We start from the raw sequence: 23,373 nt of genomic DNA on the forward strand, positions 1-23,373 counted from the left end.
GACGCCCTTCATTCAGTAACAGTAATAGCAGAGTTAATTTGATCAAGGTTCATGACTCCAGAATGGAGGTTGGGGGAGAAGGGGGAGCAGGACTGTTCAGAGAGAGGATTTAAGGTGAAGAACTCTGTGTGAGAAAAGGTACTTTTTTAATGAATTTGGTGGATTCCAAGGAAGAGTACAAAGATATCTTGGCACAGTGACATATTAGCCTGAAGCAATGACAATAAACAAGCTTTATTTTGCAGAATATTCACAAATGGGCAAGATCGTCAATGCATTTACTACTATTGGGGAGAGAGGAAAGGAGGGAACTGCTCCAAGGAGTTCAGTGCTCCCATTCATAGCCTCATTTAACTGAGTTGTCACCTGATTTGACTAGAACACAGACGCCTAGATACTAATCACAGCCGCCTCATGTGTCCAGACATGGCAAGATCTCTTCCAGTGCTGTGACCAGTTGGGGGTCCCTTCCCAAGAATGCCCTGTGGCAAGGTTGGACATGAGGAAGTAACTAGAGAATGGAGAAGCACGACCTGGGGATAAAGAGTGATGGGAGAGAGGCAGTTACCCATGTGGAGCAGGAGATTGCACCCAGAAAGATTTATCTCCCTGCCGCAAGACTTAAGAGATGGCCAGAGAGTAGAGGATGACTTTTGTTTCCTGACACATCCCTATCTTCTCCAATCAGTCTCCCTCTCAAGGAGTCATACTTTATAACAAAGAATAAAAAAATTTTAAAGGAAGAAAAAAACCAGTTCAGCAGAAATAACCAATACATCCATCAAGTAAGACAATATATGCAGCGTTCCACATCCATAGTCCCCCATCTCTGCGAAGAAGGGAGGGAAGGATGTATTATTATTTTTCAAATGGATCCAGATACTTAGTTGTGATTAATAAAACATGAATTCATCTTAAAATATTACTGAATTCAAGTAACTCTTTGTCATCATGTATTAGAAAAGTGTTTTAGATAGAGATCTGTCCCCAATTTAAGAAGATGTTTGAAATTTGTGCTGAATCAGTCCAAGTGACCCCATTGTTTCTAGTCCTGCTTGTCTTTCCGATATGTGTAATGAGTCTATTGGGAGAAGCATCAAACACAGGTAGTATGTACTTTGATCTCATTCCCTTGTCCTTTGTGCTATCTGCTAGTCAGCAATAAGCCCCATCCCTCTTATCTCTAATCTCATTTCTCTGGAGAAGGAAATGGCAAACCACTCCAGAATCTTTGCCAAGAAAATCCCAAACGGAGTCATGAAGAGTTGGAAATGACTGAAAAACTCCTGAAAATAATTAAGCAGGTCAATTAGGGTTTTACTCCTGGAGAGCTAAGCTTAACAAGTACTGACCAGTGACTTAAATAGAATCTGGACAGAGTTTTCTATGCCCCACTAGTTCACACTTTATAGAACCCTGCAGGACTGCTTTTGCAGTCTTTCAACATTATAGAAACAACTGTCTTTACCACTTAGATAGCAAAACTAATTTTCATAGGAAGCTAGCAGTTTTCTCTCTCTTCTTTCCACCTACCAAGATTGCTCTCTTTGTCCCACCCAGCTCCCCTCCCCTCTAATGGATAGTTAAGATTTTCTGTTTTTCTACCAATAAGGAATTGCCCTGAACCATACCCTTGCCCCCAGGATCAAGGGATTTAGAGTTCATTTGGTTCAAACTCCTTTTTTCAGTGGAAGAAATAGAGGGACAGAGAAATTAGTGACTTGTGCATGATCCCCTAGCTAGCAAGGAAAAGAGGTGAGTTTTGAAGCGAAGCTTCTGACTACAAATCCCGTGGTCTTTCCATTATCATACAGGCTTAGCCAAATTGGTTTTGAAAAGTTGACTTCAGGGCTCATTTCATGTTGCTTTATCCATGTAGGTTTCTTTTTAATCTACTAGTTTTAGGTGTAGTTAGATGGAGTTGCCTTGAAGTCAGGATCACCTTGAGTTCCAATCAAGCTTCAGATACTTAATACTTCCTAGCTATGTGACCCTGATCAAGTCTCTTAACCTTAATTGCCTCAGGAAAAAATATTTCTGGCCTTGTAATGAATCTCTTTAGAAAAGGGTATGATTGAATAAAACTGGAATATGGCATGAAGTATTATCCTGGTGATATTCTTTATTTCCTCATTATTCTCACCAAAAACAAGAAGAAAAAAATTACTCTATGAAAGATGCAAGTTAATGGTTGTATCCTAAATGTATGGACATCTTGAAAAATTGTTAAGAATGGCATTCAGAGAAGAAGATATCACATTATTTTGTGTGCCTTGGTCATCCAGTAAACTTAGTCCATGTCATGTGGCTGGGATAGCAATTCTTAGTTCAAAATAAACGTGATAAATTCACATTGGCCATTCTCTTTGACAAAAGGTACATTTATCTAAGAGAAGAGGTTACAGCCAAAATGAAGAGATTAAATCTATACCAGGAATGGTAAATATGAAAAAGAATTGGGAGAGTATATAGTTAGACTAAGGAAAAAGACACGTTCCCCAGGGGAACTCACAATTAACCAGGAGAAAGGAAATACTCTATGAAAGGGGAGAAAGCCATTATCTGGCAGACTAGACTGACCTAACTGACTCTAGTTAAACTAGAGTAAGGAGAATGGCTCCATTAGAAAGAAGGCACTATGAGGAAAAGAAAGGGAGTGCCTCATAGTGGGCTTAGTCTTGAAGAGAACCTAGGAAAAATTTTCATCACAAGCAGATTTTTTAAAGGGGAAATTTATCCTTAAGGTTTCTCTTAGTGAGACCATAGAAGTAAAGGCAGAAACTCAGAGGGAGGGGGATCAAGAAGTAGAGGAAATGCCAGGGAGTTCAGAGGTAGGAGAATCAAGCCAGATTGAATACACTTGGCAGATCAGTTAGCCAATCTGTCTAAAAATATGCTTATCAATGTCTCAAAAGGTTGTTCGAAGATACCCAGATTGGGGGATGAACAATGGGGGTTGCTAGAGATTTCCTTTGTAGGTAGTCTGGGAATTATCTGATTGATAATAGAATTATCTGATAATGGCTTCTTTCTGACAGAGGAAGAGGGTTACATAGCCCTGCAAGGTCTTCCCATTTTCATCAAGAATGAAATCAATCCAAGCACAACAAGACAGCATTCACTTATTTTTCATTTGTGTTCAGTTCTTCATGACTCTATTTAGGGTTTGTTTTTGGTTTTGTTTTGTTTTGTTTTGGCAAAGATGCTGGAGTGGTTTGCCATTTTCTTCTTCAGCTCATTTATGAGAAGCTGAGATAAACAGGATTAAGTGATTTGTCCAGGTTATATATATACAGTAAGATCATCCAAGAGTCTAAAGCCAGCATTCTATTCATTGTACCACCTAACTGCCCACAACACTTTACCTAGTTTCTTATCACATTTTATATAGCTGATTTAAGATTTGTAAAGCACTTTAGGAATATTTCATTTGATCCTCACAACAATAGGAATAGGTGCCATTAGTAATTTTAATTAGTAATAATATTAACAGCTAACATTTATATATAGTGCTTATCTTCATTTTACAGATGAGGAAACTGAGGCAAACAGAGGTTAAATAATTCATGTGGGGGTGTCTCCTTAGGAGGAGGAGCTTTCAGACTTTCCCCATAAGGTTGCTACTTCAGTCTCTCTCTTTTCTCCTTCCCCCTAGTCTTATATTTTATTCATCTTTCTCTTCTCTCCCCAATTCATTCTCTGTCTCTCTCCCTTTTTCTGTATTTCCTGTCTCTTTCCCTCTCTTTCTCTCTCTCTTCCTCCTTCTCTCTCTGTCTCTGTCTCTATCTCTTCTTTTTATTCTTTTTTCTGTCTCTTTTATGTCTGTCTCTTTTTCTCTCTTCTTTTTTCTCTTTCTTCCCCTCTATACATCTTTTTCTTCCCCACTCTCTCTTTCCCTCTCTCTCTCTGTCTGTCTCTCTCCTATCTCTCTGTCTCTTTCTCCTCGTCTCTTCCTTCTCTTGTCTGTCACTGTTTCTCCATGTCTGTGTCTCTCTCTCTTATTCTCTTTCTCTTTCTTCCCTTTCATCCCTCTTTCATTTCCTTCTCGCTCCTTCTCTTCCCCCCCTCCTGTTTCTCCCTGTCTTTGTGTCTTTGCCTTTGTCTCTCTTTCCTCCTCCTCCTCTCTTTCTTTCTCTCTCTGTCTCTCCATCTGTATCTCTGTTTCACACACACACACACACACACACACACACACACATACACACAATGGCAGCAGTAGGAGCTGCTCTGAAGAGCCCATGAATATAGAGGAGCGTTTCAGCCTGCCAGCTGGCTCCTTTCAGGAATGAAGAAGCATTAAGTGAAAAATTCTCTCCACACTGAGAGCCACCCCCACCCCCATTCTCAGGCTGTGAAAACTCACATGTTCCCCTAATGCAGCCAAAACGGAGCATTAGGCTCCCAGGCAGTACCACTGAATAAGTAGCTTCTATATGTAGGACCATAGGGGAAAAATTGCTTTGATAAGTTAGTGAAGCTCCTGGGCTGATGAAGGTTAAGGCCAAGAGAATGACTGTCATTCAAGCCCTGAAGAGCCCCCAGCCATCTGAGTCTCATGCAAAATGAAAAAGTCAACTCTCCTGGATCTGAGACCTAGATCTGTTAACAGTTTGCTTTGGAATCTTTTATGGGTGGTTTTTAACTTCTTAGTGCCTCAGTTTCCTCATCTGTAAAATGAGAGGGTTGAACCAGATGGCTTCTAAGGTCTCTCTTGACTCTACACCTGTGGTTCTATGATGTTATTATCCTAGTGACTCTCAGAAGGTTATTGAAAAGTTTAAATGAAAAAGAAATATGAATTTTTAGTTGAAATAACTAGAAGGCACTGTACCAATATAAGTTATCATTAAGGATGAGACTTAAGTCCTTTTCTTAGGTATTTGTCAACCTAATAGGTGAGGCAGAATATTCACACAGGGAAATTAAATTAACATTTTTCATTTATTCAGTTTTGCTGTGTCCAGAGCACAGGGAAAGGAGAAGACAAAATTTAGATAAGAAAAATACCCTCAGATAACTTATAGTCTAGCAAACTACATCAATACAATTATAAAATAGATAATTAATTCTTGGATATATACAACCTCCTAGAACAGTTAGGTGGTACAATGAATGGAGTATCTAGCCTGAAGTCAAGTAAACATAAGTTCAAATCTGGGTTCAGACACCTACTAGCTGTGTGACCCTAAGTCATTTATCTGTGTGCCTTAGAGTTTCCTCTTCTATAAAATGAGCTGAGGAGAGAAATGGCAAAAAACTTCAGTATATTTGCTAAAAAAAATTCTAAAAGGCATTACAAAGAGTCAGACAAGACTGAAAAATTATTAAACAACAATATATAACCAACCCCTAGTCATCAGAAAACTTATAGTCTAGCTGACTGTATAAATATAATTACAGCACAAAAATTAATTGTTGGGTAAAACAACCAATTTGTATTTGCCTATATCATACTCTTTAATGAGCTTGCAGTTTCTCAAGTGATCCTAGAGGAAAATTTTTACTCTCATGATTCTGTTAACCCCTGCATCATGCCTCATTATCTTCAATGCAGCTATAATTTTTCTGCTTTAAAACCAATTCTATTATTTACCTAGTAGTTCAAACTCCTCTTTTTGGCATTCAAGGACACAATTTTATATTACCCTATGTCTAGCCTTACCTAACATTTTTATCTTTCACACATTCTCTGCTTCAGAAAGATTGGATTAATTTTTTTCTCTTCTCTCCACTCCCAATAATCATTGAGCTTTCCACACTCTAGGCTTTTATTCATATAGTGCCTAGAATACGTTTTCTTCTCCTCTGCAACTGATGAATCTATTAAAGCCCAATAGCCTCTCTCTTCTAGGTGACTCAGTGGATAAAGCTCTGGAGCTAGAGTCAGGAAGTTCAAATTCTGCTTTAGACACTCAACTATTTGACTCAGTTGATTCAGCTGTAAAAAGGGGAATAATGATAATGCCCACCTCACAGGTTTATTGTGAGAATACAATGAGATATTTATAAAGTTCTTAGTATAATGTCTGATTAATATAGCAGGTGATTAATAAATATATGTTCCCTTCCCACTTCCTCCTTTCTTAATCTTCCCACTCATTTAAAATCTCCTCCTTCAAACCTCACATAGCACTGTATTGTATAATTTATAAATCTTTAATCCAGCTGGTATTTAAACCTGTATGTTAGAATTTTGCATAAACATTTGCTTAGCACAGTGCCTGGAACACAGTAGGTACTGTATATCATCATCATCATCACTAATAGACAATAAATGTAATGGCAGCTAGGTAGTGCAGTGCTAGGTAGGGTTAAGAATCAGATAGACCACTTCCTGAGTTCAAGTCCAGTCTAAGACATTTCCTAATTGTGTGACCTTGGGCACTTAACCCTGTTTGCCTCAGTTCCTCATCTATAAAATGATCCAGAGAAAGAAATGTCAAACTATCCCAGTATCTTTGCCTTTCTCAAATGGATTTGTGAAGAATCAGCCACAACTGAACAATAATAATGGAATATGTTCTTATGACCATACTGCCTGGCACATATATTGTTGGTATTATTATTATTCAGTGCCACTTTATATACTCTTGACTTGTTCTGTCCCAGTAATAATAACAGCCAAAATCATAATAATCCATTTTTAGTGCTTTAAGATCTAGATTTGAATCCTAGTTAAATCATTTATTATCAGTGACCCTGGAAAATTCATTAATTAACCCCTCTGAATTTCACTATCTGAATTTCTGCAAAGTGAAAATAATAGTAACACTAGCAAGACCTACCTCTCAAAGTTGGGAGATAAGCTCTTTATAAGCTCTAAAGCTCTATATAGATAGAAAATAAACTCTTTTAGGGCAGGGATCCTTTAATTTTTAATCATATCTCTGAGCTTAGCACAATGACTAGAAAAAAATAGGTGTTTAATAAATGCTTATTGATTGATATGAACATTTTAGCTTATTATTAATTTAATGGAGGTTTGTTCAGAGGGTGTGAGGAGAATCTTAACTTGCTTCCAACTCATCAGAGATTCATGACAGTTTTGTGGGGGTTAGCACTTGGAGATGAGGAAGTCTGATATTTCCCAGCACAAATGATTCAAGAATAAAAGACTTGCACTTTGAGATGACCAAGCAACACCTTATTGCAATCCTTAATTGAAACTCAGTTAAATCTGATGACCCAATAAGACTTTAAAAATTAAATGACTACCTCAAGATCACTCTTTTCCTTCTGTTCTCTCATGGTGGTAGATTTTTTTTCCATTAGACTTCTTATGAGGGGGAAAGAAAAATACCTCATTCCATCCACTACTCGGCTGCCATTCAGCCTTGATCACAAAGCAGTTAAATTTCATGGGCTGCCTAAACAAGCCCAGCATATCATTTTCTGTATTTATTCTTTCTAAGTAAATGACTTATCAGTGCCAAGATGACTGAATATGGGCTCGAAGGTGATTTTGTGAGTGTTAGATGTTTTGTAGGTTATGGATCAACCAAGTGGATCTGGTTGTTGGCAAGGGAAGTTCCTGCATTGGAGAGGATACTATTGGCAGAGGGAGGAGTTCAATCCCTGCTTTGACTTTCCAGAAAACATAGACTTTGAGGGAGATAACAGCCTTGAGGTGAAATGCAAAATCCCTAATCAATGTATCCTAGAAACAGCTTCATGAAAGCTGTAAGTAAAAACCTTCTGTCAGAGCATAACAGTACTTAGTGTCAATTTTTACCATTCACTTATGTTAAATGTGATTGTGAGTGTCTTGTGTTCAACATTTCTTTTGTGCATGGGAAATAAATATCAGTGTCATATCTGATTCACATTGCAAAATAAGCACACTTCTACTTTTTAAAAGAGATCCTCGACATTAGCTAATACCTAAACTATAAGTAATTTTCTTATAAATACTACTCTAATATTATGAGTTATAAATAAAAAGTATTGAGCACCAGGAATGCTGTTGTTCAGTTATTTTCAGTTGTGTCCATCTCTTCATGTCCCCATTTGGGGAATTTTTTGGCAGAGATGCTTTGTCATTTCTTTCTCTAGCTCATTTTTATAGTTAAGGAACTGAGACAAACAGGGTTAAATGATTTGTCCAGGATAATTTAGCTAGTAAGTATATGAGGAAAAATAAGTCTTCCTGACTTTAGGCTTGGCACTTTAACTAGTGACCACCTAGTTGCTCAGAGTAAAAAAGTAGAGGGCAGAATACTCCAAAGATAAGGAGTAAAGTGGACCTCACCTTTCTTGTTAGAAGCTAGGTTTTTCCAAGACTAAACTTGATCTGGCTACATGTGTGAATTTAATGAGAGGATCACCTTAATGGTAAAGGGATAGAGTTTAATGGCCTAGTCCCCTGGCCCAGCAATAATTCTTTAATATTAGAATGTTACTATGGCAAAGCTGAGCAAGAGGAAATTGATGAAGACTGCAATAGGGGATGGAAAAGAGCAGATTAGGTTAGACATTAGAAAGAAAAATACATAGATTAGATTACAAAATGCATAATGATATATCATAAGTGCATTAAAGAGATATAAAATAAAAGTACTATGTAAATATGAGGGGAAAAGGTCATTATTGAGAATGGTATTGAAAGTAGTATCTCCATAGACTACTTGTTGTGTAATTGAATTGGAGCCAACCTCAATAGGATGGATCAAATTTGTCTGATTTCATATTCTGTTATTTGAAAGAAATAAGAATCTTCCTGACATCCCGAAACATAGAGATTCCCAGAAGAAGAATGGCTTTTAGAAACTCCAAAAGAGCCCAACTACTTCTAGACAAATGGAAAAAATGATTATGCTTAGAAGATCATAGTCACAAAGTCCATTGGAGCTGGAAAGAAGCTTGGGCATCATCTGTTTCAAATTCCCCATTTTACAGACTAAATACCTGGAACCCCAAAGAAAAAGTAAATTATACAACTCCCTTCTCCTAACTCCTCATCTATTCCCCTATCTTTGCACAATACTGACTCTGGACTCTGCCCATCACTTGGCTCAGCTGCCCCAATATCCTTTTGTAAGTGCTTAAAAATAAAAAAGGAAACTATTTTCAAAAGCTCATTTTCCCTCACTGGCAGATCAGCAGGAAGCTGAATCTTGTAAAATAAAATAAAATAAATACGCTGGAGGGCAGAGATATTTCAATAAAAACATGTTTGCCTTGTAACACCTTGTGCAATCCAAATGTTGCAAACACACTGGCAGGCATCTGTGAGGCAAACTTGGTCTTCTCAGTACAGGAGGGAGGCTTCCCCAGCATCTGGCACTGTTTGTAGGCTGGCATGAAGTTGATGGGCAGGAGTATGAGAAGGGCTACCAGGTGGGTCAACCTGCAGTGAAATAGGGCATGAGGGGCAATTCAGTGGCCGAACCTTTCTCAGGACATTTGCCCTTTTGTCTGGGAGATCAGTCATCTTGGCTGACATCTGGCTTCCCCAATTCTGTCCAGCTCTCTCTGTGGCCAGGCGGTCCCAAAATGTGCCTAGAAGTGTACTATGATATTTTTGTATCACTGATCATTTTCTTTAAGCTATTTTCTACAAATAGAGGCAGAGTTTCAGGAAGATGTGGATTCAAATACTGTCTTAGACACATATTATTGCCTCAGTGATCCTGGCTAAGTCTAAACTTCTCAGAGTTCTAAACAACTGAGACTAGAAGTTTCAGAGGAGATGCAAATATGTAATGGGAGAGGGAATTTACTCTTTGGCAGTTCCCTATAACAAAAAATATTCCCACTATTAATTCCTGTTTTAGTCACAATCTTTTGGGATAAATATCTCCATAGAAAACTGAAATGAAACAAATTGGAATTTAAGATCACTGAAGCATAAAAGAAGAGCTTTATTCTGTGCTCGGAAAAAAACAAGTCACAATTCCCCCATTCGGCCACAAGGTATTACCCTACTTGTACATATTCTTAAGTTACTCACTTCCGTCTGTAGAAAAAATTCATAAAGCAATTCCCCAGACAAGAAGTCTAACTATTGAATCCTCAGTCCCAGTCCAGCACCACCACATGTTTTTCTTTAATTTATTGTCCAAGGAAGAGATGAATTTCCAGTTCTTCAATATCTTTAGAATGCAAAGCATGGAAAGAGAAAATGCCAGCTGAGATCTTGACAGGCTTGCCATCCTTTCTTGACAAATTCTTTTCTTAATCTGGAGTTAGAGAAAACTGAGGACATCCCTTCAAAAATGCACAAAGAGATATAGTAACATGGAGGAGAGCTATTCTCCATTCCCATGGAGAATGGAACAAGGTTTGATTTACATAACAAGAGATTTAGGTTAAATAAAAAGAAAAATTGCCTTAACAGCAGAGTTTAGGAATTGCCCCTTGCTTGCAGAGTAGACTGAAGACCTAAAAAATAAATGGAGATGTCCAATAGTCTTATATGATTTGACGAATGAAAAGCATCTGAAGGCAGCTATTACTAAACAACTTCTCTTTTGAGTATCTTAAGATAGAGAACCCAGAGGCTAGTAAGCCTAAATATCTAAAAGTAAGGGCCTAGGTTCTGAAGTCTGGGGCTGAAGCCCTACTTATTGAAGAAACACAGAACCAAAAACATAGAGGGGCCCTATCTGCCTCTAGATTATTTCTTTCTATTGTCCTGCCATAATGTTCTCCTCCTTTTTGAATGTACCAGAAATTCCTGGCATCTTCACTGAAATCATGGAAAAGATGTTTTTGCATGGGACAACAATGGGAATCTATCCTCAGAAAATTATTGTTAAGATGTATAAATGTTTCTATGAAGAGGAGTGAGTGAGTTGGTTTGGAGTGAATGGAGTAAGGAAGGTAATCTACATGTTTTCCACACAGAGCAAAACAACATTGCATTAGCTGGTGGCTCACTAGGAAAGTTTGGGGTCACAAACAATAATAATGATTAAATACCTATTGTGTGCCTGATATTTTGTTAGTCAATAGGGATAAGGCATCCCTCCCTTCCAGAAGCTATATATAAATATGTATTGGAGGAATAAAACTTGTACACAGAGACATGAATGAAAAGTGCTTTAAGGAGGAAGATAATATTATCCATTAGGTGAAGAGAAGGCTTCAAAGTACAGTTGACATCTGAGCTGAGCTTTGAAGTCCAATCAGTCAACTAGAATTTATTATTATCTTCCAGTCACTGTGCTAACTCTGAATTCAAAGACTAGTCAAAAAATCCTTTTTTTTTAAGAATCTCATAGTGTAATATGAAAGACAGCATACAAGCAATGATGTGTAAGTATATAGAACAGGATAAATTGAAAATGATCTCAAGAGGGAAGGTACTAAGATAAAGGAAGAATAGGAAAGTTTTCCTCTAAAAGGTCCATCTAAATTTAATAAAGAATTCAATTTAATAAACAATTCAGTTTAATAATAAAATTAGGAAAGGTTTATTCTAAAAGGTTCAATTCAATTCAATAAACATTTAATAAATAAGCACTTAGTATGTTCCAGGCACTATACTAAGCTCTGGATTTGCCAAAAGAAGACAAAAAAAAAATCCCTGCCTTCAGGGAGCTTACAATCTAATGTGGAAGACATGAAAACAAATATATACAGGGAACTTTATCTGAAATTTGAAGAAAACAGGGAAATCAGGAGACAAAGAAGTGGAGAAAGAGTATTCCAGGCATGAGGGATGACCGTCAGAGAGATGTAAAATCATGCGAGAAGAACAGCAGGAACAGCAATGGTAATCCCCAAATCTCAGTTTACTAGAATATCAGTGGTCATCTACTCTAATCCAATCTATCTCCCCCAAATAATCCAGTCTATGACATAACCATTGTTGGTGGAGTTGTGAATGAGCGGACCATTCTGGAAAGCAATTTGGAATTATTTCCAATATAAAATTGGCTACAAATCTTTTGAAGCAACAGTGTCACTACTGGGTCTGCATCCCAAAGAAATCATAAAAGAAGGGAAAGGATCTATATGCACTAAGATGTGTGTAGCAGCTCTTTTCATAATGGCAAGGAATTGGAAATTGAGTGGATGCCAATTTGTTGGGGAATGGCTGAATAAGTTATGGTATAAGAATGTTATGGAATATTATTGTTCTGTAAGAAATGAGCAGGCTGACTTCAGAAAAGCCAAGAAAGATCTACATGAACTGATACTGAGTGAAATGCAAGATTATGTGAAGATCAACTGTCATGGACTTGGTTCTTCTCAGCGATGTGGTGATTCTACACAATTCCAATAGGTATGAGATGGAAAATGTCATCTGCATGTAGAAAGAGAACTATGGAGATCAAAGCATAGTATTTTCACCTTTGTTTGTTGCTAGCTTTTTCTTTCTTGTGGTTTTTTTCCCCTTTTGGTCTATTTTTTGGGTTTTTTTTTTTTTTTGCACAACATGACAAATGTAGAAATCTGTTTAAAAGGATTGCACATGTTTAACCTATATCAGATTGCTTGATGTCTTGAGGAGTGGGGGAATATAGGCAGGCATGGACAAAAATTTGGAACACAAAATCTTACAAAAATGATGTTGAAAACTAAAAAGAAAGAAAGAAAGAAAAAATTGGACATCAAGTCTTTTATAAAGTCTTCCAGTTATGAGAAAACCACTAACTCCTTAAGTAGCTCACTTTACTTTTTCCCAATTCTAATTATAAAAACAATTTTTAACAACAAGCCTGAATTTGTTTGTTTGCAATTTCTACCCATTGATCTCAGCTCTCTCCTTTGAAACAAAATAGAAAGTACTTAATCCTTCTTCCAAGTAACAACTTATAAGTATCACACCCACCTCTCTAGACAAGACAAGTCTTCTCTTTTCTAGGTTAAACATGTCTAGTTTCTTTCATAATCATCTTATGTCATGACTTTTAGGTCTTTCCCTATTCTAGATGCTCTCCTTTAGACACCCTCAGTAAGTCAATAAACATTTATTAAGTGCCTATTTTGTACATAATGCCTACTAAGTACTGGAATACTAAGATGCAAAAGAAAGACATTTTCTGTGTTCAAGGAACTCACAGTCTAATGAAAGAAAACAAAATACAAAAAGGAAGTTTAAAATCGGGGGTTGGGGTGAGAAAGGAAGAATGATAGAATCCAACTCAAAATAGTGCAATCATGTGAGAAAGGAAGAGATGACCTAGGAGTCTTCTTTATATGAAGACTTTGGGAGAAGTTCTTTGCTCCTCCTTCCAATTCTCCATTGAGAAGGAAACAGAAGGTATTGAGGGTACCAATAATTTGTGAATACCAAAACTAAAACCCTTCTCAAACTCTAGCAATGAAAACTGAATAGATATGACACTCCATATTTAATCTAACCAGTATAAATTGTAGCAGCAATATCACCTCCTTTTCCCTAGAAGCTATGTTTAAGAACATATTAATTTTCTTGGCCACAAAAATCACACTGTGAACTCATATTGAGCTTTCAGGCAATTTCTCAGACAATTTGATTCAAGTCTTATCTATATTCAGTCTATGATTTCATTGGTGTGAGAATTCCATCCACTGATGAAAGTTGCTACACAACTGTAACTTATAGTTTTGCCTGGAAAATTGCCTGGAGCTCAGAGAAGCTAAATTACTTTCTCAGGACAAGAGAACCAGTAAATGTGGTCAATAAATATGTGTGTGTGTGTGTGTGTGTGTGTGTGTGTATGCGCATAGTAAATGTATAGGACATAATTCTAATCCAGATCTTCTGATTACAAGTACAGTATTCTTGTTATTGTATCAAACTAATTTTAGAACCATGCCAAAAAAATTGCTTCTATCTTTGTCTCTTCTCTTTCCCTTAATTTCCCCAATCAGTTTGTTAAAACTCAAGAGTATCACTTCCTATTATCAATAAAACCTACTAGAAAGAGAGAGAAAGAGAAATTCCACTTGAAGTAACTATAGACAGTATAAAATACTTGGAAGTCTATCTGCCAGTACACACAGAGAAACTATATAAACACAATTACAAAAAAAATTCTCACAAAATAAAGGCAGATCTAAATAATTAGAAAAATATTATTGCTCATGAGGAGGCTGAGCCAATATAATAAAATGACAATTTTATTTAAATCAATTTGCTGCTTTAGTACCATGCCAAATAACCAAAGAATTATTTTATAGAACTAGAACTAATAATAACAAAATTCATCTAGAAGAACAAAAGATTAAGAGTATCAAGTGAATAATGGAAAAAAAGTGAAGCAAGCCTAGCAGTAGCAGATTTCAAATTATCTCACAAAATGGTAATCATCAAAACAATTTGGAATGGTCTAAGAAATAGCGAGGTTGGTCAGTGAAATACTCTTGGTACAAAATATGCATTAGTAAATGACCAGAGTAATCCAGTGTTTGTTAAGCCCAAAGAGTCAAGTTTGGGAGGAAAGAATTCATCTTTGACAAAAACTTCTGGAAAAATGGAAAATGGATTGGAAGAAACGAGGCATAGGCCAACATCTCATATCATATACCAAGATAAGATCAAAATGGGTATGATTTAGACATAAAAGATTATAGGGGAAAAATGAAAAATACCTGTCAGACCTATGGATAAAGGAAGAGTTTATGATCAAATAAGAGATACAGAGGATCATGGAAGGCAAACTGGATAGTTCTGTGTTATGAAATTAAAGTTTGCACAAACAAAGCCAATGTAGCCAAAATCATAAGGAAAGTAGGAGACTAGAAATTTTTACAAGTTTCTCTGGCAAATAACTCATTTTTTCCTTTATCTTCAAACCTCTACTTATATCAGTGTCAATGGCCTGTAATGTTCTTCTCTTAAAATTTCCTTAGTTTGCATCATTAGAAGCTATTCATTAAGAACCAGCTCAAAGGACACTTCTCCTAAGAATGGTTCCCTGATCCTTTTACTTTGAACCTTACATGGAGCATTGCTTTTCTCTTTCTGAAGTAGACAATATATTTCATTTTACAATAACTACATAAGTGTGATCTTCCCCATTAGACTGCAAGCACTGAGAAGGTAAGAATTACAGTTACATCTGCTTATTTCAAAAATTCAAATTTGTTACAACACAATTGAAACTTTAACTTTTAAGCAGTACACAGATTTCAAGTTTGTTTATGCTTGATTTCTTCCTGAGAAATAGTGAAACATATATATGTATATATTGCTGAGGCAATTGGAGTTAAGTGACTTGCCCAGGGTCACACAGCTAGGAAGTGTTAAGTGTCTGAGGCCAGATTTGAACTCAGGTCCTCCTAACTTCAGAGCCAGCACTCTATCCATTGCACCATCTAGCTATCCCTGAAAAATATTTTTCAAAAAACTGCAATATTTCAGAATAATTTACAAGTTGTAATCCTCTTGACTCAAACTTCCAGGTAAGCAAACTTTAGGGTAATGTAACATATTTATTGTTCAGTACAGTAAGAGTTGTGGACAGAAGAGGGCTAAGTCTGGACCATCCTTGATCTTTTTGTTATGACCTTCAACCACCTAAACTCAGAGTGTTGGCCTGCCCAACTTTGGCTTTGCTTATGGGAACCCATCTGTGAGTACTACCAACCAGTTGTTGGAAACCTCAGACATAGCCATTGTTTTTTATAATAATATTTTTCTTTTCTTTTTCAAATATTAATGTTTTTCTTAACATTTTAGCTATATAAAAATAAGCTACTGTTTTAATTAAGTTTCTATCCCTTTTTTAAATGTCACTGATAAAGTTTGTGAGCTTTGCCTACTTAATGTCATTTTAATCATAAACCCTGTAGTTTTATTGCATGATTTTGCAAAGCACAATGCCTTTTAGGAATGCATATGTCAAGTTATAACAGAATTTTACAATACCAGTTCTTACCTAACTTGTTATCTCTCCCATTGTCAGGACAATAGATAATCAGGATAATAGATACAGGTCCTTAATAAACTTTTGTTAAAATTTTGAAGCAGGGATCAGATGTTCCTATAGTCATACCAGCCAAAGGACAGTGTAATGCGTACTGTATCCTAGAGAAAGGGGGGCGGGGCCCAGGACTATGGAAATTTGAAAACCTTAGCTCCAGATTCATAAAAGAGAAAAGGTTCAATCAGTTCTATTGGCAACTCAATGAAAGGAGACATAAGGCCATAGGGTCACTTGCTCAAGGAAAGGAATACTCAATGGGACTCCAGTCTCACCTTCTTAGACATGCTTCTCAGACAGTAAAACCCACATATAAAATACAATTGCATATAATTCCTTTATGGCAGGCTCTATCTCACCTGACTAGATTTATCTCTTTGCCCAAAGCATAAAACACAAGGCAAATAGAGCATAAATAAGGGCAAAAAGCCCTCAAATATAGCTGGGAGAGAGCCAGGCTCATAAACACACACACACACACACACACATACACACACACAGGCACACACACAGGCACACACACACACAAAATCATGTGCTTCTTGTCATAATGGAAAGAGACTCCTTTGTCAAAGACTCCCCACATCAGCAGCTCTGAAGCTGTGAATGATCTTGGGAGAAAAAGATAGACAGCGTTACCCTCCACAAACAAGATTTTCTGTCTGTGGGGAACTAAGTCTGTCCACATATCAATTATAAGCTACTTATAGGTGCAGCCCTGTCCCAGGTACTGAGAGAAATATAGAGGAAATTATAATCACCTTTCCACACCTCCCCGTTCTCCACTTCCCCCCTTTCCAGGCAAAACATCTAATTCCAGAGACATTACACATACATCAAGAGTCTTAAAAATTCTAAGGAAGTTACCCAGAAGCTAATGAAAATTAAGAGACTACAATTTAGTGCAACTGAAAAAAATAACAAAGGAGCAGTTGGTAGCTGTACAAGATCAGAATATTATCTACTTTAATATTAGCTCTCCCAATAAATATTTGCTAACAAAATTTTAATACCAAAAATAATCTTATGGATTCTTCTTTTTTCCAGTTCCTATAATTCCAATTAGCACAAATTTAAAATTTATCAAATGTATACAAAGAGTACAAAACTAAACAGCACTATCAGGAATCCCCCATCTTTGGAAAATAAAGCATACTATCATTTTCAAAGCTAGATGTCAGTCTAAGTTTTAAAACAAAGGAAGAATAAAAACTAATAAGAGAACAAAAGCTATCACTTACAATGACCATACACAAAAATAAAAATTCAAAAGAAAGTCTATTTTCTCAGCTATTTATTGTCTTCTCTAAATTAATAGAAATGTATCTGAATATAAAGTGTATTTTTTTAAAAGTAGGCACTCTTCAAGTAACTAAAGTTAATGTTCCAAAGCCATTTTCACAGTTTTTTCCCTTTAAATGACATTGCAGCCAAATTAACACATTTGATTAAGTATTTCCATAATAGACCAACAATATACAAGGGAGTTTTCCATTCAGTATTTTAAGCAGAAAAATAGGCTGTATTTATAGGAGTTAAGGCAATCAAATGTTAAACAAAATGGCAAACATTTTCCATGCTACTCCAGAAGACTTTATTTGTAAATTCAAGATGAAAAACACTCTGTAAAATGCATTCCTGATGTGTGTTCATCATGCAAAACACACTTTGGGCTTCCATTTCTGCTACTTAGATATGCACAGTCAACACACACACACACACACACACACACACACACACACACACACACACATCTCCCCTCGTCAATCAAGGATTCTCATTCTCTTTTAGTCTGGGACTTTTTCAGTCCAAAAAATCTTTTCTTGGAAGGAAAGGGTTAGGATGGGGTGAGGGGGTAGAAGGAGGTCTCATAGATTTTTAAGAGCGTTTAGCGTCTAATCCAGCAGTTTTCATTTTACAAATAAAAGCACTGAGATCCATGGAGATGAAGGTCACCCAGAGAGTAGCAGAGTTAGAATTATTTGCAGAACTGAAATTATACACAGATGAAGTATGTTCATTGATCCTATGCTCAGAAAGTCTTTAGTGGCTCCCTAATGTGTCCCAAGCAGCTCAGATTTCTCTTCCTAGCATTCAAAGACATCCTAGTGTTTTTAAAATAAGTAGTAATGCCCTACTTTTTTACTTTATTAAACATTATTTCCACCTATTCAATATACACTATAGACAAATTGGATATTTGCTGACAAAATTTTAGGTTTGAAAGGGACTTTGCCAGATATCTTGTTCCACCCCATACAAAAAAGAAACATATTGTTACTGGAGTAATAATTTAGTTTTTAATGAAAGGGAACCTCTGACTTCTGGAGGCAGGTCATTTAACTTTCAAATATTTTTAATTGTTAGGAATTTGTTTTTCTTTCTGATATCAAGAATAAATGTTTATCTTTATAACTTTGCAACCATTCCTCCTAATTCTACCTTCTGAGACAAAACAGAATATGTCTAACAACTTGAAGACAGTTATATTGCTCTCAAGTCTTCTCTTCTCTATGCTAAATATCCCCATGTTGCTCAGTCATGGTCCTTATCTAGTCTGGTTGCTTTCCTCTGGACAATTTCCAACTATCAATGACTTTTCTAAAATATGTGGAAGAAATTAATACTATAACCTAGACGTACTTTGCACAAGAAATAATACAATCATTTTATTTGCCTCTTCCTCATGGAAACTGTTCTATCTAAATGCTCCTGATACTATTGATTTATTTTGAGCTTCTAGTCTTCTAAATCTCCTATTTCAATCTTCGACAAAGGAACTCTTGTCCACCCATGTATCCTCAACCTTCTATTCATTAAGCCAACTTCTTCAACTCAGCCTATGACTTTATGTTTATCCCTATTAAATATCATTCTATTGAATTAATCTAATCATCTGGCCTGTCAAGACCATTTTGGCTCCAGCCCAAAAATCTAGTGGGTAAACAATCTCTCCCAAATTTATTTCTTCTGTAAAGGTGATAATGTTTGTATCTATCCCTCTATTCAAATCATTTATTTATTAATTTTAGTGATAGATAGAATAGATCCAAATACAGATCCCTGGAGTATTCACTTGAAGGTCTCCTTCCAAGACAACAAAAAGTAATTAGTGAATATTCTTTCAGTGTGGCCATTCACATAGCTCCAAATCATTCAATTTATACTATAATCCAGCACAAATCATTCCTTCATCTTTTCCACAAGAAAATTCTAAAATGTTTTATCAAAATTTTTGTTAGATCCCAGGCAAACTCTATTTATCTTAGTCCACCAGTTTAATAACAGTCTGAAAAAGGAATTAGAATAATCTGTGGTTTATTCTTGATGGAGTCATGTCATCTCTTTATGATCATTTTGCATTTTCTTTTCTAAATCACTGACCACAACTTAAATAATATGTTTTAGAATTTTCTCAGAAACCAAAGTCAAGTTTATATGTATACAATTTACAAATTCTATTATCTTCCCTTTTTTTGAAAAATTAGGACAATATATTCTCTTCTATAAATCTGTTGTATCTCTTATAATCTCCAAGGTCTTCAAAATATCATTGATGGTAGCATAGCCATCACTCTGGATAGTTCCTTCAGTATCCAAGTAAAAAACTCTCCTACTACCTCCTTTTTTGTCTAGAGTATCAACTCATCAGCCATTTTTGTTCTGTTCGTTCCCGTTCAAAGATCATTTCCCCTAAAACAGAAAACTGAATTGGAACCAAAATCCACTGATTCCTAGGCTATTCTCTATTGTCTCTACTCCACTCTACATCTCAGCAGCAGCATCCCCCATTGTCTTCTCTTTTTTTGCTTCAACTTCATAGGAAGTAGTTTTTCTCTCTGACCTTACTATTCCCCCTTTCCTATGGAAAAGTGCTCCCTAAACCATTCTCCCTCTCTCCTTCCTCCCTCCTTCCCGCTCCTCTTTCCTCTCTCCTCTCCTTTGTCTCTGTCTCTGTCTCTGTCTCTGTCTCTCTGTCTCTGAATCTGTCTCTGTCTCTGTCTCTCTCTTTCTCTCTTTCTGTCTTCTTCTCCCTCCCTGCCTCTCCCTTTCTCTCCTCCTCTGTCTCTCCCTGTCTCTCTGTCTTTCTCTGTGTCTCTCTGTCTCTGCCTCTTTGTTTCTATCTCTATCTCTCTGTACATCTCTGTCTTTCTCTACCTCTTTGTCTCTCTGTGTGTTTCTCTCTTCCTATCTCTTTCTATGTCCCATGGGACTCTGTCTCTGAATTCCTGTGTCTTTCTCTCTCTCTCTGCCTCCCTATCTCTCTGCTTGTATTATTCATGAAGTCAGTTTCTTGGATTTAGCCTAAGACTTTACATTTGACCCTATTAAATATCATCTTATTGGATTCAATCCAGTCTTCTAGACTGTCGAGATCATTTTGGAATTTTAGATCCTGTTATCTTTCTCTGTCTCTGTCACTTTTTGTTTCTGTATCTGTCTCCAACTCTGTCTCTGTCTCTGTGTCTGTCTCCATCTCTGTCTCAAACCTGAAACTGCTCATTCTAAGATTATCAGTGACTTTTTAACTGCTAAATCCAGTGATCTATTCTCAGTCCTCAATTTCTGTGACCACTTTGAAGCTTTTGACATTATAGACCAACCCTTCAACTTTGATTTTTCTCTTCTTCTTTGGCTTATGTAACATCGCTCTCTTCCAGTTTCTCTCCTACATGTCTAATCAATACTTTTTAGTCTTATTCCCTAGACATTGGTCATCCTTAATCAAGTTTGGATGTCCCCCAGGGCTTTAAGACTTCTGTTCCTCAATCTTTACACATTATTGGTGATCTCAGCAGTTCCTGTTGCATTAATTATCAGCTCTATATTGTCTCTATCATCATTAATAGCTTCCTCTTTAGTCTTCCTCTTCTACTTTTTTTGATCTATTCTTCAAATCACTGCCAAAACAATCCAAAATCACTGGGTTAAAAACAGTGTCAAAATTATTATCCCTATTTTACAAATGAGGAACCAAGACTAAGGGCAATTAAGTGACTTTCTTAAGATCACAAAACTAGTCTCACAGGCAGAATTTGAACTCTGACTTTTCTAATTCTAAACCCAGCACTCTGTCCTTTATGATCAATAGATATAGAGAAGGGAGAGACCACCAACATATGAACAACTTCAAGAATCAGTAAGGATTTCCTGTGGAAAGTGTAGAATTTAGCAATAATACAAAATTATTTCCAAAATTCAGGTCTGATCATGTCATTTCCCCGTCCAAAAATATTTACTTGCTTCCTATTGCTATAGAATAAAATAGAAATTTTCCAGCATGCCAGTCAATCAATAAATATTTATTAAGCACTGTACTAAGTGCTAGGGATACAAATGCAAATAAAAATGAAGACAGTCAAAGGGGTTTGCAATCTACCAAGAGAAGATAATACAGAAAAGAAAGCTGAAAAACATTGAGGGTGTGGGGAAGAGCACTTCCAAGAGGTTCAAAAGCAGTGTAGCTGATGGGAATTGGGGAGGAGAACTATACTGACCCCTTTCTTTAAGTAGAGGCTCTGGATTCCACAAAAGGATCCAGTCACAAGGACAGAGGGTATTGATGAAATGTAAATATCAGGCAGACTCAAACTTGGAGCATAATGAGATTTCCCAACAATGATTTTCCTGGGGAAGGAGATATGATGAGGAATTTTAAAGAAATCTAAACGTAGTATAGGTGGTACCATTTTATAACATGAATCCAGCTAACTTTTCCAGATTAATTTTATATTATTCTCCTTCAAACACTTCTACTTTTAACCAAACTGACCTACTTTCCAAGAATTTAAAGTGGTATCATCCAACTACCTGCCTTCTATCAAGTGTCCTCTATACTTGGAGTATATTCCAAGTATATTCTTGACCCCCTAATCATCGCTTAGGAGTTGGATGGACAGAGGCAATCGACTTTCAATATCTATTTCCCCCACCATTTAGTAGCAAATTCTTTTTAAATGGATGGTGTGTGTGTGTATATGTGTGTGTGTGTGTGTGTGTGTGTGTGTGTGTGTGTGTAGGTGGGTATGGTGCATCCAATACACCAAAAAAAAGTTCAAGCATCCCCCACATGAATTTATCTGAAGCTACATTTATTGTTGGATGTAGTATTTACAGTTGTCCACGGCTAGACCAAACACAGACATATAGAGAGTGGGGATCATGAACTGAATACAACTCCCACCATCTTGGGGAACTGAGCACAACTCTCTCCATCTTGTACTAAGTTTTAACTAATCAATAAAAGACTATCCTGGTCACCCTCACCTTCCCCAAGACCTATCCATAAAAAACATCCAGTTCTGATACTATTGATTTTGGAATATTTCAACAATTCTCCAATTCCAGAAATAAGATTAATTACTCAGATTAATAAACATCTTATCTAATCATCCAGCTCTTACAACACCCTCTCTCAATGCCTTTTTGTCTGGATCCTTCCCTCTCCTTTTTGGTTTAATATATAAGTCCCGTGTAAACTCATTTGGGGAACATATGTCTTGCTGGCAAATTCAATAAATCTCAAGATTAGTTGGATATTTTGGGAGGGCCTTATTATTCCCATGCTACCCACAATAGTGAGTTTAAGAACAGGGCTCAAAAGTGTTCTTATGAAGCTAAATAGAATTCCTAGGAGTTTTGCTAATTGGTGACCCATAATCCACAAGTACAACCTGTGGGTCTATCTTGTAGGACAAAAAAACAAAATGACTTTACAATTTCATCCTCAAAAACAGACAAAATGGTATAGTAAAAGAGTATTGGATTTGATGTCAGATGACCTGGGTTTGAACCTTTTACATTAATTTTTTATAATATCCATATTATTAAATTATACATGTTTTCTACTTAATATAATTCTACTTTTGAATTTTGTGGTTGTTATTCAATAATTTCAGTCATGCTCAACTCCTTGTGTCTCCATTTGGGGTTTCCTTGTCAGACACTGGAGTGATTTGCCATTTCCTTCTCTAGTTCATTTTATAAATGAGGAACTGAGGCAAACAGGGTTGTGTGACTTGACCAAGGTAACATAGCTAGTAAGTGTGTAAAGCCATATTTTAACTCAGGAAAATGAGTCTTCCTGACTTCAGGACTTGTGTTCTATCCACTATACCATTTAGCTGACCCACCTTTGAATAGCAAGAAAAAATCTAATAAAAACTATTACATTCTTGAAGGGTAGGGTTTATTTTCCCGACTATTTAGGTCTCTTTGCAAGAAACGATTTCACAGAAAGAAAGAGAGCTTCAAGAAATAAGGATTCAAACAAAAGGGAGTTTTGAAATATTTATGCCCACACAAATAAATCTAGGCTTATGATAAGGGGACAACCTGGCATGTCATCTAATGTATAGCTTATATTTCAGTTCTATTCTGAGCAATAACTGATAAAAGTAATCTGATAAAAACATCTGTTCTCTCTCTCCTATCTGTGCAAGACCATAGCTATAGAAACAAAGCCTTCTTCAAAGCAGGCCCGGGCACTAGAAATCTAGGAAACAAAAGGGTCTAT

Source organism: Sarcophilus harrisii, chromosome 3 (genome assembly GCF_902635505.1).
Source record: "Sarcophilus harrisii chromosome 3, mSarHar1.11, whole genome shotgun sequence".
Classification (NCBI taxonomy): Eukaryota; Metazoa; Chordata; class Mammalia; order Dasyuromorphia; family Dasyuridae; genus Sarcophilus; species Sarcophilus harrisii.